Below are 15,164 nucleotides of genomic sequence, written 5' to 3' on the forward strand. Positions count from 1 at the left end.
TCTATTAGTCCGGACATTTAGTTTCCTCGTGACCATGTAGTCAGGCACTGTAAGCCTGAGCTAAGTGTTTCATCTAGCTCCCACCATATCCTCGTCCCCTTAAAGGTTAAAGGTTACCAGTGCTGTGCTACCTTCAATCCAATTTTATATTAACAGTGGTCAACGGATCAGCTGGAGAGTGTTTTAGTGTGATAAGTCCAGGGGCAATCCAAATGATCTAGCCCAATTTGTCGATTCATGGACAGGTCTCCTCAGTTGACCATGAATAAAGTCTGAATCAGGCGAAGCTCCAAAAAAAGATTTTTAATATATTTTAATCACAAATTTTGTTTCAGTTTAACCTAAATTCTAATTTATAATGATAAATAATATTTTTTTAGGAATTTATTGATATACTTGATATATTATTACTATTTTATTGCTACAATTTTAGGAATCTAATTTTTGATCGGATAAATATAGATCCAAATTTGAAAGACCAATTCGAAACAAATATACTTCAGCTTGGTTGGCGCACTGGTCAAGGCGACAGGACGGTTCTCGTACTGTTACGATATTGGTGGGTTTCAATTTACGACCATCCATGGTCGTAAATTTATGTTTACGATTGTTTATAATTGTCCAAAATTGAATTACCCAAAAGGCAAGAATGTAAAATTCGTCAAGGATAATGATTCCAGTCACGCCAGTAACCAGGACGGGTAAAACCGTATCCAAGTTGTCAGTAGGTCTAGTCCAGATAAATCCTTTTTGGTAAAAAGGAGGCTCTAAAATATATCCAAAAAACAAGTATGCAATTTCTTTAATGATAAATACTCAGGTTTTTATTATGATTGATGTAAAATTTGTTTATTCACAGGTCCTTTAATCCATAATTGAACTGTACTACATAACATCAAATATATGTTTCTATGTAGGTCCAAACAAACCTACTTTCTAATTATTCCCCTTCTTTAGAATATCTGCTCTCTTTCAATATGACGTTGCAATTTTTTAATTACCTGTTTCTTCAATTACAATGATTGAAAATGATGTTTAAACTATTTGCGTACGGCTAACTGTCAACAAAAACCCTACAGAGCCCGAATAAATATTATCCCACTGTCTTGTAACGCATCCCAAATATTTATATAAATACGTTCCACCATTATATTTTCGGAGGGGAACAAGACCGCATCCCCCGTCTCAGTTTTCCACAATAGATGGAAAGCGACGCAATGCTCAGGCGACATCGTGGGAATTATCCGTGAATATGCAGGTGGTATTTTCCAGTTAGGGTGAAAGCAAGCCTAGCAGTGTAGGTTACAAAAACGTTTGCTTAGCGGTGGATTTATTGGTCTGTCATCATACAGCATCTGACGGAATGTATGTTCTAAGAGCCCCGGTATTGAATTGCATAGTATCTGGAATAATAGTTAAACAAGACAAACACAATTATTGCTAATCAGAAACAAAGTCATAAGAGGCAAGTTCCTAAAAATTACGGGAATATTATTTTGTTTAGAACTAAAACCATATTTGTTATTTTTTGACACTTCATAAAAGAAATTATTATTTTTATTGTTATAAATATAGTTTAGTAAATATAGTGGGTTTAGTTTTAGGTTCTTAAATATGAATAATTCAGTGACAACGTCCAATGATTCTTTTCATTCGAGCTTTTTCGCATTCATTTCAACATTGATAATCCTATTAATATTTAGATCTGTTCAACACATTCAGTTTACCCTCCCTCTTTTATCTGGAATTACTTCAGCGGTATAAATGATTCTACTACTATTTGGTATTAATTTGATAATTTAAAACTTACTTTTTCATTATCAAATAATGTTTTTTAGAATATTAGATTTCTTGAAATATTGTAATATTGCATCAACCTTTATTGGTTATTTGATTTTATATTTGGGAGCATATAAGAATTAATTTATACTTATAGGCATATAGAAGATATTTATGGTAAAAATATTAAACTTTGTAAAAATATTGATGGTATAGACAAATTGGAAGGTAACAAAATAAAGGAATTTAATTTGCTTATTGACTATTGATTTTTATTTGGAAAAAAATCTGTTCAAGCTAATAATTGACACGAAGCGTCCCAGATTATTCTATCCCACGATCAACAATCCGGCATCAGCCATATGTCCATGCCTCTCCGTTTAGACAGCCAGTCGAAAAATGACCGAAAAATGCGAGAGTTCTTCGAAGCAGTTATAACTATGAACCTAAAATGGAAATAATTTGGAGTCCCACAGAATATGAGCTTTAGCTCAATAATATAAAACACGCTATCGTATTATATATCATATTATTTTTCTTGTAAATATTTGAATTATAATGCTTAAGTAATCAGAATTCATTACATGTCGAAATAATTCAGAAAGTTAATATTGAAATTTAGGATTATAATAGCGAAACTAAATCATGCAAGCTAGCGCGCACGCTACAATTTATCACATTAGATGGCAAAGATTTTTTATCGAAATACTTTTAGAACTGAACAGAATGAAAAATAAACAGGCATAAAATCGATTCTGCCTGATATATATTTTTAGAATTGTATATATACTATATACATTTGTACAATACACACAATTGTACAATAGCTATATAATAGCTAAGTGTACAATACATGGTAAGTGTAATTATGAATGTCTGAAAATATTTTAGAATACTAGATATTTATACGTTATAATACGTGCTTGTGTTTATTATTTTTTGCTGTATTGTATTCTAAACACTGAAAAAACACGTTTTGTGTTTATGTTTTTGATAAAAAATGTATTTAAGTACCTATTTATTGAAATATATAAAAATTGTAAAATGTATTAGTAATTAATTTGTATTGTAGAATTATCTTAATATAGGCTGAGGGAAAAGTAACTTTGGTTCGTTCTATTAGAAGTCGAATATTTCTTGTAATACTAATTTAATGAAACTATACTACAGGACGTTTGAAAGGTAACAGTCGATAGAAAAGTGGTTATTTCTAATATAAAAATCTAAAAATAGTGTCATTTGTTTACTCGGTCGTTATTATGGTTTCAGTATAGAGATGCTGATTATGTTTGCAGTAATTAGTGTTTTATATCCGAAAATGAAAAATACAACTACAGCTTCGCAGTCTAGTTGGACAATCGTTAAAAAGGTTGATAAAATTCTCAAATAATCGACGTTTTTCGATAATCGACAAAACAGATTTACATAATTTACCAAAGACTGGGCAGTAAAAGAAGATCGATACTTGGGTTACACATGAATTATCAATGAAAAATAGAGTTTATATTTGTGAGTGTAGATTTAAACATCACTATTCAAGATTAGCCCGAACATTTATGATAGCCAATTACAAAATTTAAAGTAACGTATTTGAAAGAAAATTTTTCCACATGTATGTGAAATGTATTGATGATATAACTAACGCTATTTATTAATCGTTTTGAATAATTTCATTGTTATTACTCTATATTTATTCTTTTTTTTCCATTAGTCGAATATTATTATAGTGTCTTTTTTGTTCTATGAAAACGACAACATAAACATGATGTTCTGTGAGACAGTATTTGAAATCAGATGCACTACTACTTAACGAGCAGTTGTGATGTCGCCTTTTGTGAGCTGGTTTAAATTGAAGTCATTAATCGGAAATATCACCATGAACTTATTTCACGATCCAATATTACACTTAACATTAATTAGTATATACATAACATACAATTTTATAGTTTCGAACAATATCAATCATTGACATTACTTATTATTCATTTTTTTTCCATACAACAATTAATTTAAATCAGATTTATTAGCTAATTTATGATGATCGTCCTTCATAATCAAAATAATCAGGTAGGGTTTTGGAGCCGAGGTGATAATTTTGACCCCGTCACGTGATCTGCACGTGACCTGTCCAACGGTACGATGATTAATTTCCAGACCGGGGTCAACATGGCGTCTGATTACTGACCAAATTGTACGTTATGTGTCAATTAATTAGCACGCTACACCGGACCGAATTTCAATCAATAACTTTCCAGTCAGATAGGTTCATATTCAAGTGAAAATTTGATTCCGCTTTTAATATAGAGAGGATTTTCATTAACTTTATGCGAATTTTAAAATAAAGGATATTGATGCATTGTTAAAATTATTGCCAATATTTTTATTGCAGTTATTTGATTTTTTGTTAACCAGACGATTTTTACAAGCCACGCTTACAAGAGAGTTTTGTATAAACCTGAATAAATCGAAGCCAGACGAGGTAAGCTCTGGGCTATACGAGGGATAATTAATTAAATAGTTGAATAATGTTAATATCATGATATCACGCACGTAATTTTTTGACTCATGTGGACAAACCAACATAATAAAATTTGCGGTACAATCAGTAATATCCCTAAATCAATTTAGTCTTTTAACACTGTCCTTAATACTTAACTTAGTCTTTATTTTCTTGCAGAAACTTTTCGCGACGTCCAATTTCTAGATGACACTACAATCACCTCTTCGATCCATTTTATCAGGTTATTTGAATCGCTATGCCAACACTAGCGAATGTATTTATTGACTCATTTTATTTCTATAGTGCCTGTTTCTGTTTTTTTTTATGAGTGATTTTATGCGTGCAGAACATAAGAAATTCTAGGTAGCGTTGTATAACTGGATGAAAAAAGTTTTACTTTAAAAATATAAATCGTTAAAAATCAATTTAGAAATAAAGTTTCCGAGATTAAAAGTAGATTTATATTTAGCTTTGTATTTGTTCTTTCAGCAAGTTGTCTTACTTCAGTAAATCTGTAATTTATTAGTTAACAATTCAAATATGCTTCTATGTCTATTATTAGGAGATATCTTATTATAATATATTTTATCTTCTGGCTTTGGTTCAGTATCGTTGCAAACGTACTGACAATCTGTCATGAAATGTCATGAAAAAAACAAGCTTACAATATATTTGATCTCTCTGCGTTAATGAATAATCAATTATTATTTGAACAGTTAATCGTGAAATATATTTAGTAGTATTTCACTTATTCTAGAGCTAGAAGTGGCATCAATCCAATTTATTGAAGGACCTAATAAAAATTTGATCTGAAAACATTACAGCCCATATAAGACATAGCGGGTCATTACAATAAGAAACCTTACTTTGAAATTGAATATATAAATCAATTTTTTGTAAAAGAACGTTTTTTCTTCTATTTTCGTGTTCAGATGCGTACCGCAAGCGACTTCTTATACTTTCAGAAATTTAATCAAGATTGTAAATCCACGTCTGAGCGTAGAAAATCTCTTTTTTATCCATTGCCCGCGGTAGAACTTTGGAAAGTAATCTTGTTTTCCATGGCTTCAATTTATTAAAAGCGAAGATGGATTTTCGCAGCCCTACGAACAAGAATAAAAGTTTTAAATATATCGATGATGGCTGGCACGAAAGAGAGTCGGCTAAAGAAAAACGGCCTATTTTCGTGGCTCAGCGTAAAAATCGAAACAATCCACGCTTTGAGGCCGACGAGTTGAAAAGGGCCGGCCTAAATAAAAGACCCGTACCCTAAACGTGGCCTTTTTAACGAGCGAGGGGGCGACCAGCACAATGGCAAGCACCTGCATTTGACACGGCAATTCACACAAGCACGGTAGATGTAACTGTAGCACACTGGGCTTAATAATCACCCTCGCAAAAGGGAAAGGGTTCAAAATAGTATTTAGTAGAGGTTATTATAGATGCAGAATGGTTCTATGATATTAAACATAATAATTAAATATTTATTCTAGCAAATTCTTCGAGAAATATTAAGAAATGCTCTGAAAAGCAACATATGAGTTCCACCAAACATTTAGCATAGCATTCATTAATTTAGCAATACAGGCTTTCAACAATTTTTGAAGCTTCATCACGTCACGTTATTTGTTGTATGTGATTTAGTTTGCATTGCCACTAATCTTTTTTTTTAATGGCTCGACTTTGTTTCTGTAGCAAATCGTACAGAAAAACACGATTTATTAAATTTTTCACTGATAATATACATAAAACCCAAATATCGCTCTGGTATCATCATCAATAACTTTTGAGTGTATTAACGAAGGACGCTACTTTTCTACCTAGAATGTTTTAAAAACTGTTACATGTCAAACACCGTTGTAGTCATGGCTACAAGGCACTTAAAAGTGATCTAACAGAAAAAACCGATATTAGTTTTCCCCAACCCATTTAATGCTATCATATATAGGATAAGCACATTAGTTAAAAGTTTTAGATAGAACTTTTGTTTTTCTAATCTACAGTCGCTACAAAACAGTTGTACTACTTAACAAACACAGTCCTTTATTTTGCACTTTTTTAACGAATTTTAGTCTCAGTGAGACTCGATCCTAGTACGTTATTGGCGGCAAGCTAAATTTTACGCTCGCACGGCTATCCACTAAGTTTTAAAACTGAACTAAATCTCATTGAAAGGACCTATCTTACCTCTTTTCCGACCGAACTTGAATTGTAGTGTACCAGGGAGGTTCCCGACAGCAATTTCTTCGGTAGAGACAGCAGCGATTCTCGCCATCCTGTAAAACCGAAAAGGATAAGGTTTTTAATAAATACCGGCTATTGTTCAATATAATTCAAAGACAATTGGGCTCTTTTCCGATCTAAAATTACGACGGAAACCTGGAAAAGGTCGAAAACAAAGCGTTCGAAAGCTACCGTGACGATAAACCGACATGACGGGGGTGGTGGTGTGCTGTGGAGTAACGGGGAGAGACGAGATTAGCTCGATACATCACGGAAACACGAAAAACTGCGGTCAAATTGACCGTGGACTCGTTAGATGGGGTAGATTGGTCTTGTATAGGGGTTGGCAGCAGCAATACGGGGGTGCATACTTGATAAGATGACATCATCTAGCCGATAGCACCGTTTTTTTCGTATCATTCCTAATATTAATCAGAAAAAAATGTATATAAAAAATAAAATGAAATTTAATCACTAATCTAAACTATTATTAAATTCTTGTTTCTTGCAAATATATCATGATATATCATGCGTGTTAGTGGTTCTTAATTTGCAGCGATAATACTTTAACCCTTCATTTACAATTCAATCTATTTTATGATTGAAATAAAGTTCTATCATCTCTTCTCGTTCATTTCTAAACCTAAAGTCCATAAAGGTTTAAGGATAGTAGTTTTTAAATATAAACCTAAATTATTGTTTTAATTTTGAAACAGCTAAATATATAAGTTCATGAGATTATTAAAAATAGCTGTATTGATTGCTGTTAGACAGAACTTCCACTGATTTTTCATGGAAACTGATTTTTAACAAAAGAAGAGCACCAAACCTGGAATTGAAGAATTTTTATTGAATAATAAGGCATACCGATAATATATTTTGAAATTAATTTTAATAAATGAAATCTTGTTGGTTATAAACTTAAATAAACATTTTGTTTCCTTATTTCAGTGTATAATTTTGAGAAAACTTAAAAAAGGAAAACTTAGAAACTTGAAAATTAAATGGAGAACTAAATATTTACGTCGGCAGCTGTGTTAGAGAGACCTGAGAAACTCTATCTTATGGAAATAACTTTTCTCGGAAAGTTGGATATGATGAGCTTTTCGTCTCAGTTTTCTGGGCGAAACTGTTATCTTATTAAGTAAGTAAGTTGTTAAGCAGGACAGAATATAAGTTACAGTTGTTTGTTTTATATACATTTTATATATGGATTAAAGTATATCCAACAATGTATACTACTATAATAATTCGATGACAAGTTTAATCAAATTATAATATTATACATAAATCAAAAGAAAAAACACAAAATAATAAAATACACCATATCTGAAATAAAACTATGTAATAAAGCACAGAATTTTTTTATTAATCTCTCAAAACGTCAACAATCTGCCTGTGGGAAATAAGTGTTATTGTATAATGTCCGTTGTATAATATAAGCATCCTAATATGTAGAAGATTACTTCAGTAAGTGATCTGCTGTACAACTTATAATATAAATCTTATTCTAGATACTATTCTAACTTATTTTAAAGTCTATCCTAACGTATTATAAAGACTATTCTAACTTATTCTAGATATTATTAAATCCCACTCTGTATGAGTGTGTGTCTATTAATCAGTTCGTACGGTAGTTTTCGTTTGAACCTACACAGTTCACTGTCATCGCGCACATTTAACTGTTTGGCGAGTGCATTGGGATGCACTAATAGTCTTTCCTTCGAAGCACTAGCACTTCGAATCACACTTGTTATGGGTTCTAAGCGGTTATCGCGTTGAACTAGTTTGTTGGACATGTAATATGGGGCATTGACGATGACTCGCAACACTTTATTCTGGAACCTCTGGATGATATCTATGTTAAATTTGCTAGTAGTACCCCACAGTTCAATACCATAGGTCCAAATGGGCCTAAGTATTGACTTATACAGCAAAACCTTGTTATCTAATGATAATTTAGATTTACGCCCTACAGCAAATACATTGGGTTTAGTTTAAGCCCAAACTGTTTGCGCTTTGTCACTATATGCTTTTCCGTGTCAAACGTCGATCAAAATATATTCCCAGATATTTAACATTTTCTGCTTGCGGAAGTTCATGATTATTCAATTTTACTGAGGGACATGTTCTTCCACAAAGGGTGAATGTCAAATGGGTAGATTTTGTCTCTTTTGCTGCTATACTACACGTTTTCAACCATAATTGGACTTTGTTAAGATGAAGTTAAAGTTTTCGTGTGGCTGATATTGGATCCTCGTGTGATGATAAAACCGTTGTATCATCAGCATGTGCAACAGTAAGGTTTCTTGAAGCAGGTAGGTTAGCTGAATAGATAATATATAACCATGGGCCAAGAACACTGCCCTGCGGAATACCCGAATATATTGGGTGTAGGTCAGTGTATTAGTCACCCTGTGTGATAATAAAATGTCTGTCTGTGAGGTACGATTTCAGCAGTTGAAAGTGCGTATGGGGCTTTTTCATTTTAACGTGCAGTCCAGTGTGAAAGAAATATCGAGAAATACAGTGAAGCAGTATTTTTTATCGTTTAAGTTTTTGTTAATTTGATTGACTAATTTATGTATTTCTTCTGTTGTTCCGTGTTTATTATAGAAGCGAGATTGATGGTCTGGAATAATATTTCTCTCCTCTGCGATTATTTTGAGTCTCTTAATGTGTAGTTTTTCGAAAAGTTTAGAGATGACAGATAACAGGCTGATAGGATGATAAGAGAAGATGTCTTCTGATTTTTCCCAGGTTTAAGAGTCGTAATGATTTGAGCCACTTTCCAAGTGCTAGTAATTCGGACAAAACAAAACCAGAAGCTTTTTTATCATTGATTTCTATATGTATTGCTTGTATTACTTCCTTATAGAAAGTCAACTATGTCATTTTCTTCTGTTGCGGATATTTCAGACGCGTACTGATTAAATACGGGTTTTAAGTGTTTAGAGAAAACTTCCGTTTTATCTTTTTCATTCCTAGTCCAGGTATTGTTGTCAATTTTAATGGGTGGATTATGTTGTTGAGGTTTTTTAATCTTTTTTGTTACTTTCCAGAGAGAATATTTCGTTGCATCTGCGTATTTTAGTATTTTGCTAATGTATTTTGCGTATTTTAGTAATTTAACAGTGAACTGTGGACAAAAATAAGAGATTTTATTGATCTTCCTATGTCGAATATTTATTCGAATAATTAGTTTGTTTTTATTTAACTGGTTCTAAATCTGAATGAGAACTGGATGAAAAGAAGTGTTACAGCCACTGGTATGCAATTAAATTCGGCTGAGCATTATCATCTAACACATTTAGGCCAGCCTGCGCTACATTTTTTCGAAAGTAATAGTCAACAAATAAGCTTTTTCGAATAAACGAATAACTCTGTCTTTACATCCAGAACGTTCTACGAACTATCACATTTTAAATTCGCGATAATATAGCTTTATTTAATACATATTAATAGAGATATGGGACTTGAATCTATTTATTAACCTTCGATTAGAAAAAATAGATTATTATTGTATGTAGTTACAGAAACGTTTTACTAAAGTTAAATTATATTTCTTATTTTGTCTCTGATGTGATAAAACTCATTATTTAATTTAGATTCGTATAAGGAAAACATAAAATTACATTTTCTGTGTTCAGTATATTGTTTTATTATAATATTTAGCTCAGAGGAGTTTTAACTTATTTACTCTCTAGAATACTCCAACAAAAGGCTAAAATAGGAATTACTTTGCTTTCAGTTATTGTTTTCCAGTTTTATAGCCTAAACACCTTTATATATTAAGACAAGGTTATAATTGAGAAAGATTGTATAAGTTTATGTGATAGAAAAAATTAAATCATAATATGATAATTTGGAATGTTTTCGACGAAGCCCTGAGATTGAAAGAAGCTCAGAAGCTATTAGGAAACAACAAACTAAATGAAAATTTAGTTTAAATGTTTTTTGTTTAAATAAATCTACTTAACGTCATAAATATAAGAAACTTAAGAAATCGTCTTATATAAACGGTTTGGTATCTGTGAAATAGTCTACATAAATGTCCAAAATAAGATAAGTATCGCGAAGATATATGGTCCCTACTGGATAATAACAGTAATCATAAAGATTGCTTTATATTCCATATATTTGTAAGACATCTTGAATTTATTTTACACAGCTATACGCAAAGGTACAATAACAATTTTTTATGAACAATATACAATTGAGCGTAGATTTTTATAATATAATATCTTTCTATTATTACAAAATACATAAAAGTATTATTTGCAATTATATAACAGCGTCTATTACAATATAATACTTAACACATTTTTTGTTTAAAGAAAAAAAACCAGAAAAGAGACAACTCTTGTACGTATCATCTAAGTAATATTCTCTTGCTGGTAATAATAATAAAAACGTTATTTGCCTCCGTAGTAATCTTTTATCAAGACCAGAAATTTTTCGGCGTGAAAGAGCTAATTTATTTCCCCGCTGTATTGCACGAATACTTTTTACTGGTTTTCCCTAGGGAGTTTTCCATCTCGGCCTTGTTGAAAATTCAAGAATATACTTGAGTTTTCAACAAAAGTTTCTTATTGTACTCTGATGAAAAGATTCGGAAAAACAGATTTAAAAATGTTATTCCAACATTATTAAACAAAATTATTTCTATTGTTAATAACGGAAAATAATTAAATAATAAAAAAAATTACATAAAGTTAAATAGGCTGAGAAGACAGTAGTAGTTTAACTAAAGCAGTTTTTTTCAAGTTTTTGAAAGCGATTTTATTTATACACGTTTTACAGACTAATCAGTGATACATATGCTATTTCGATCGATAACTTTTAGCCACATTTCTGTCTGTTTCTATTCATTTTAAAATCATTGTTACGTCTCCTGAGTTTGGGAAGGGGTTGGGTTCACAAATTAGTAATAAATCTTAAACACTAATCAAATACACATGAACTGTTTTGGTCGATTTACTTTTTTGCTGCCACCATAAATCTGTCACTTTAGAGCTTTTGAGATTTCTGGACGATAAACTTAATTCTTAAAAAAGTTTTATAGAGACTGGAACAAACGAGCGTCCAACAGAGTAAGGTCCGCGTTATACGGTGGATTCATCTAATCTTTCCTGCTAATCTCAATTTTAGCCATGTCACTAAAGCATTGTTGTGGGAAAAAACAACGTATTTTTATAGCATTAGTTGTTGGATGTTTATAGTCAAATTAATGGTTTGGCCAGGTTCGAGCATTTATGGTGAATACTTTCCAATCTACGAAACGTTTTCATTATGTAAATAGTTTTGTTTCGCATTCGAGAGATTTCAGCTGGTTTACTTCGATAATTTAAAATTATCATTCCTTATTCGATTGGAATGAACATTTCCAAGATGAAAATGAGTTAATTCATTCTAGTATTGGAATAATTACCTGTTAATATTAATTTTTCCCAGTACATATTTTTAATTTATTTCAAATAACATTTCGCAGATGTCTTCCTAAGTTTTTCTTCCAAACTTGGACTTATTCTCGCATTTCTGCTCCGGCGAGATGGGAAAATCCCGAGGGAGAGCTGGCAAAACGTTCTCGCGCAACCTAGGGGGGAGATAAATTAGATTTCTCGGACCAGGAACGTTTTCTGGTAATGTTAAAGATTACCGCGGAGAAAGATAATGAATGCCTCTGTTTTTATTATCGACGGTGCAATGACATTAATTAAGAGGCAAGATAAAACAGGCGGTAAGTTTTTACGTAAAAAAACCGCTCTGTAGACGTTTAAAAATATAACAAAAACTTGATACGTGCTTAATAAATATGACAAACATTTTCATCTCAATAAGGTTAATAAGCTGTAAAACTGCGTACATTGTAAGTTCGTTAAGGGGATATTCTGATCTAGAGGCATATATTTTAGGCATTTTTTAAAATATAATAAAAATCAGGGCTATATAACATTTGGAACTATTGAAGTGACATTTTCTAATTACCTAGAAAACTAGAAACAAACACTGAAGTTTTTATATCGTATTTAATACCACAATGAAATTAAATTATCATTTTCAATGGTTTCAGTCGATTTGAATGTGTTGAGTTTGATGTAGAAGCCAACATGATTTTTCAAGATGAATTAAAATAGGTTCGTAGAGACTTTTTTTGCATGAGTTTTAGTCTAGACTGTCTACAGAAGCAGCAGATGGTTTTTGAAAAGATTGATATCTAGGTAGAATTTCATTCAATATTAATTAAGCAAGATGAGACCACTATAACGTATAACAATTGTTTCAAAAATCGCTTAAAATTAATTTATATTCCTAATATATAAAGAGCAAAGGTTGGCAAAATATGCTAGAAAACCACTATATTTTGAACAAATATTCTATATTTGTAGACGTTGAGGAATATGGCATCGTAAAAACAAACTGCGTTGCTAGCTTGCTGGTGTTTATTCTTAAATTTCTAAAGAGGGCGAGATGGAGAAATCCCTGGAGAAAACCGGTAAAAAGTTTTCGTGCAGTTCTGGGGGAAATAAATTAGATTTTTCGCACCGACAACGTTTTCCACCAATGTTAAAGATTACCGTGGAGAAAGATTAGGCCCTTCTCGTGTGTTTTTATTTTCGGCTAAAGAAAATTGCTTAAGGTCTAAGTCCAAACAAGCAAGAAATTCGTTTTAAATTTTCATGGAAAACATAAAACACCTCAATGTGGATTTGAATAGCTATTAATAAAGTAGTTATATAAGTAGATTATATAAAAAATAATAGTGTTTATAAAATTATGATGGACTGTAATTTCACGTTTGAATTTGATACAATAAACGCTTTTTTACATATTACTACACTAAAGTTATAGGCAATTCTTGAATAAAATTCTACGTCTTTACTTTATCTAGTTTTGGCTGCACTGTACAGTTTTTATGGATACAAGCCTATTTACACTTCAATAATATTATTTTCACTGTTCCCAACTAGTGATTGTGATGTTATTGGATACTTTGGAGACTTCTTACCTGCACTTATTAACTTCATGTCAAGTGGCATATTGACTTCATATTGTTCAATATTTTATCAAATTTCATGGATAATGTGCCTGAAATTCTCATTTCGATTCTTTAAGTCCTAGTATTTTTCACACAGTACAGTCACTATCGATGAATCAATTATCAGTGTTTCTTTCACACAATAATCATACCCATTGTAAACACAGATTAACTCGATGGATTTTAAAAATAATTTAAATGTAAATCAGTTATCTAAAATATTCAAATGAACATTGTATCTCTATACATATATATATATATATATATATATATATATATATATATATATATATATATATATATATATATATATATATATACCAGTATATACCAGTATATACCAGTATCAAGGTATATCTATTGAGGTGACAAAGAAACCATTGCACCATGGACACCCAGTACATTGGATAGTAGAAAATTGATGTTTCCCCAAACGATCGTTACGTCTAGAAACGTAGCTCTGGCAAGGTCCCTTCATAAGACGTAATGCGTCTAGACTATTACACCGCATTCCCCTCGCACCAAGTAGAGAAGCGAAAATTGCTAACGAAAGACATGTGTAAAACTTCATTCGATATGAAATAAAGTTGTATTACTTTGGGGAGATATAAAGTAGGTTAAATGTATCCCAGGTTTATACAGAGTGAACAAAACAAATTCAACTATTATTCAAATGTTTTCGTTGTTTCTCTATATTATTGCATTAGCGCAAAAATAAATAATTACTGAAAGATTTAATGAAAACAATTGTATTTATAGTACTGTCAAAAACTAGTGCAATCTAACATTGGTTAAATGTCCGTAATATTTGCTTTGCTTTGGTAAGAAAATAATTTGGTTTCCCATATCTTAATTTCAAATTTTAAATGAAAATTGAATAATGTTTTGAAATTTAATGTAAGATATCTTGATTGACTATAATCAAATAAATAGTAAACTAATAAACACTAAACTCCAATTGTTATAATAAAATTCTGGATCCTTTTGAGGCAAATATTACTTCACGGGGTGTTTCGTATCGTATACGACAAATATTAATACACTAGTCAAAATTTTAAAAATATGGAAAATATTATAATCTAACAATGAAAACTCAGCGATGTGCAAATGTTGGGTAGGCATTTATTTACTGAAGTAAACGAGCCAATCAACCACAAAAAAAGTATTTCTTTACAATCCATTGAGTCCGAGGGGTTGATGTAGAAGGCCCAACGGAAATTGCGAAACTTCATTGAAACGTCTATGGTGAGGGAGTTATTGTTATGACAGAGGAGCGTGTCACCATCATAAATTATGTCAGGATGTGTTTATTACGGCACTTCCTTCGTCATGGGGATTTTGTTTAGCCCTGGATTAGAGCAGGAACTATTAATTGTTATTTATTGCTTTTTGTAATGCGAACCTTTCCTCAGGTTTATAAGAAGATTTATATCATTTTATAACTTTAGTTTTTCACAGAGTTATTTTGTTTCTAGAAAAGTGTTGATATGTTTGTTAATATGTAAGTATGTAATATAATCAACATGTTTAAATCAATTCTGTTCTACTAATCGAAATTAAAATTATAATTATATTTTCGTGAAAATGTAATTAGGTTTTTTAAATTTTACGATTAATTTATTC

At 31.3% G+C, this 15,164-nt stretch overlaps 1 protein-coding gene and 1 long non-coding RNA gene across 3 annotated transcripts in view; one reads left to right on the forward strand and one right to left on the reverse strand.

Annotated features, from left to right (window-relative positions):
* Positions 1-15,164, reverse strand: part of ChAT (Choline acetyltransferase) — a 62,620-nt gene that overhangs the window by 19,308 nt on the left and 28,148 nt on the right. Inside the window, exon 2 of the mRNA XM_076403508.1 lies at positions 6,467-6,555. The gene's annotated coding sequence lies outside the window, so the exon portion shown is untranslated. The remainder of the gene's footprint in view (positions 1-6,466; positions 6,556-15,164) is intronic.
* The window catches only part of LOC143195965 (uncharacterized), a 36,525-nt gene that overhangs the window by 7,279 nt on the left and 14,082 nt on the right, over positions 1-15,164 (forward strand). For both annotated transcript variants that reach the window (XR_013005627.1, XR_013005628.1), the window contains exon 2: positions 7,454-7,646. This is a non-coding gene — a long non-coding RNA (uncharacterized LOC143195965). The remainder of the gene's footprint in view (positions 1-7,453; positions 7,647-15,164) is intronic.

This window comes from Rhynchophorus ferrugineus, unplaced genomic scaffold, assembly GCF_030347505.1.
Source record: "Rhynchophorus ferrugineus isolate W39M unplaced genomic scaffold, kcgeb_rfMv2 rfM4, whole genome shotgun sequence".
NCBI classification, from domain to species: Eukaryota; Metazoa; Arthropoda; class Insecta; order Coleoptera; family Curculionidae; genus Rhynchophorus; species Rhynchophorus ferrugineus.